The sequence below is a fragment of the Hyaena hyaena genome, unplaced genomic scaffold (assembly GCF_003009895.1).
Source record: "Hyaena hyaena isolate Hyena2069 unplaced genomic scaffold, ASM300989v1 scaffold_778, whole genome shotgun sequence".
Taxonomy (NCBI): Eukaryota; Metazoa; Chordata; class Mammalia; order Carnivora; family Hyaenidae; genus Hyaena; species Hyaena hyaena.
In genome coordinates, this window is record NW_024081411.1 from 876,841 (window position 1) to 880,555 (window position 3,715).

At 42.4% G+C, this 3,715-nt stretch overlaps 1 pseudogene; it reads right to left on the minus strand.

The window, feature by feature from the left end:
* Positions 1–3,021: 3,021 nt before the first annotated feature.
* Positions 3,022–3,365, minus strand: LOC120221397 (annotated as a pseudogene).
* Between the last annotated feature and the right edge of the window lie 350 nt (positions 3,366–3,715).

The window sequence follows — 3,715 nt, forward strand, 5'->3', positions numbered from 1 at the left end:
TGGAGGAAACAAGTTTTTGTTTTACTCTTCTCCCCCATGACTCTAAGAGCAATGCTACATTCCTAGACATAAGGTGGTGTCTTCAAGACAACGTGGGAAATAAAAACGTCCAACTGAGACCCTTGATGTTGGTAAGAAGGCAGGTGAAGAAGGCTGGGAAGAGGCAGCTTGAGCAGTAGGAGGGGGACCCATAGACAGTGGTATCTCAGAAGCAAGGGAAATGAGTGTTTCATAATTGTTCAGAGTTCTAGCATTGAGGTCAAACCACTAAGGCCATTTCCAGGAGATGATTTACTCTTTAATTCTGCAGTCTCCCCTTGGGGAATAAAAGCTTTGACTTCTTATGAAGGAAATCCAGGCACTGTGGGGCAGATGAAGCACCTTTGGGGGTGGGTAGGTGAAGAGGGAGATGAGGGAGGAGAGGTAAAGAGGCCTAGTAATGACTTATTAAGTGCTTAATAATGCCAGGCACTATTCAGATATTATGCCATTGGATCCTAAACAAACAAACAAACAAACAAAAACCTCGTGGATACAGGAACTACTAATATCTCCATTTTCAGATGGGGAAACAGAAATGCATTTAATCTTCCCAGAGTCCTGGGAGATGGGCAGCCCTGGATCAGTATCTGTATTTACAGATGGAGACCCTGGTGCTCAGAGAGTTTGGGAAGGTAGAGGGGATTTCCTGAGTCCAAGTTTGGATACAGAAGAAGCAAGAATGAGGAGACTGGGTGGAGAAAGAGGAGCTAGGGATTAGCTTACAGATGGGTAAGAATAGCCAAGTAAAGATGGAGCGAAGCTCCGAAGAAGCATCCCACTGAGGAGAAGGACAGACACCCTCAAGAACAGCCAGAAGCCATTTAGCTGCAGTCAGAGGAGAAGGAGATGTATCACAGATGCTCTGTGGCCCTCCCACCCCTGCACTTGGACCGTGACCCTTTCACCCATCCACGCTCAGAATCAGGAGCATCACCGGGGACTTAAGAGAGCTGGCAGTTCTTGGGAAATTGTTCAAGCTTAGCAGCGAGAGCAAAGCAGAGAACTAAATATAGCCTGAAAACAAACATGTGGGTTACACCCAAGTTCAGCATCAGGAAGGCAGAAGGAAGGGAGAGTGTTGCTTAGGTCACAGGAACCAAAGCCCAGAAGAGGCTTCTCCCACCGAAAACCATGCAGGGATTTCCCTGAGCTCCCAGAAGCACCCTGGGTGCTCCTGCTCCCTCAAGGACAGGCTCTGTCCTGCTGTGGGGTCTTTGTCTTGTTACCTTTCCCCTCCCTACCTGCCTGATTCATTCTCAGTCTTTCTTCAGGTCTTGGGTCTAGCTTCATCTTCCTATGGGAGCCTCTCCCGACCACAGGACCCCTACCCCTGACCATGTGCCCCAATTTAGGACTCCTTTGCCAGGCTAATTAATAATAGTACCTTCTTTCCCTCTCAAAAAAGTGTCCCAGTTTGAGCAATAAACTATATGGTCACACCCTACCTATTACATGTTCTCCTGAGACTAAACACTTCTGTCTCAAAGCATTATTACAATTGAATTTTTATGTGTTTACAGAGATTTAATTAATGACTCCTCCAGAATACTATAAACCCTATCAGCAAAGGGGTCATAACTATTTTTTAATTAACTTTTAATTTTGAAGCAATTGTAGATTCACATGCAGTTGTAAGAAATAACACAAAGACAGGGCCCCCGGGTGGCTCAGTTGGCTAAGTGTCTGATTCAGTTCAGGCCATGATCTCATGGTTCATGAGTTGGAGCACTGCATTGGGCTACATGCTGTCAGCACAGAGCCCTCTTCAGATTCTCTCCCCTCTCCCTGCCTGTTCTCTGCTTGTGCTCTCACTCTCTCTCTCTCTCTCAAAAAATGAACATTAAAAAAAATTTTAGGGGCACCTGGGTGGCTCAGTCAGTTAAGCATCCGACTTCAGCTCAGGTCATTATCTCACTGTTCATGGGTTCAAGCCTCATGTCAGGCTCTGTGCTGACAGCTCAGAGCCTGGAACCTGCTTCCGATTCTGTGTCTCCCTCTCCTCTCTCTGCCCCTTCCCCACTCATGCTCTGTCTATTTCTCAAAAATAAATTTAAAAAATTTTTAAAGAAATAACACAAAGACATCCCATGTACCCTTTACCAGTCCCCCACCACCTTCCCCCCTCCCCCGCAAAGGTAACATCTTACAGTACCATATCAACAGTATGCAGACATTGAAACAGTCAAGTTTCAGGACATTTCCATTACCTCAAGGATCTTCATGTTGCCATTTTTATAGCCCCATCAACTTTCATCCTGTCTCCAACCTCTCCTTAACTGCTGATAACCACTAATCTGTTTTCCATTACTGTAACTTTGTCATTTCAAGAATGTTATAAGCGAAATCATGTAGTACATAACCCATCAGGACTGGCTTTTCTCACTCAACCTAATTCTCTAGAGATTCATCCAGCTTGTAACTTGTATCAGTAGTTACTCTTTTTTTATTGCTGTGTTATATTCCATAGAATGGATGTACCACCGTGTGTTTAACCCACTGAAGGACATTTGAGTTGTTTCCAGTTTGGGACTTTAATGAATAAAACTGCCATAGACATTCGCATACAGGTTTCTCTGTGACTATAAGTGTTCATCTTCTTAGGATAAATGCCCAGGAGTGTCATTGCTTCATTCCATGGTAGTTGCATATTTAGTTATTTAACAAACTGCTACACTGTTTTTCAGTCGATGTACTGTTTTACATTCCTGCCAGCAATGTATGAATGATCTAGTTTCTCTGACGCCCCTCCAGCATTTAGTGTTATCAATATTTTTTTATTTTAGTCAATTTGGTAGATACATAATGAAATCTCATTGTGGCTTTAATTTGCACTTCCCCGATGGCTAAGGATGTTGAACATCTTTTTTTTCTATTTCTCCTTGCATTTATGTTTATTAAAAACTGACATTAACAGACAAAACCTATCAAAAATATCCCAAACCATGTATCACTTTGAAATAGTAATCTTAAGAGACATTATCACCTAGGACCCCCTCTTCTTCTACCTGGAACACGTCCTCTTCCTCTTCCTTGGCTTCGACTTCTTCCTGCAACAGCTCCCCTTAGATTTCACCTTTGGCTCAACATCCACGAGTAGTGTATCCAGAGGTAAGCCAACTGGCAGAATAAAACATCAAATATTTTTTCTTTGAAAACTCATTGTTTTCAGCTGTACCTGTTGTTCAAGGTCATTTTGACAGTTTTAAGGTACATGTTCATGCTGAAATCTACACATATGATTGTTCCATGGCCTCTGTTCCATTCTTTAATTCAATGATTACAGTTTTGTGACTCAATTTCATCAAAAGTCTCAGGAGCTTCATCCTAGCAATGCCATCACCCTTTCAATCAGATAGTGCACAAAACCCAACAACCCAGGTCCCAAAGACTATGAGTATGAATGCCCAGAAACTGAACATCTTTTTTGCATACTATTTGCCAACTCTATGTCCACTTAGGTGAAATATCTTTTCAAGTCTTAGATCAATTTTCTCATTGGGTTGGTTTGTTTTTCTGCTGAGTTTTAAGAGTTCTTTCTGTATTCTAGATACAGGCCCTTGTGGAATATGTGAGAAAATATCTTCTCTCAGTCTATAGCATGTCTTTGCACCCTTTTAACATGATTGTCCACAGAGCAGAATTTTTAAATTGTGATGAAGTCCAGTTTATCAAT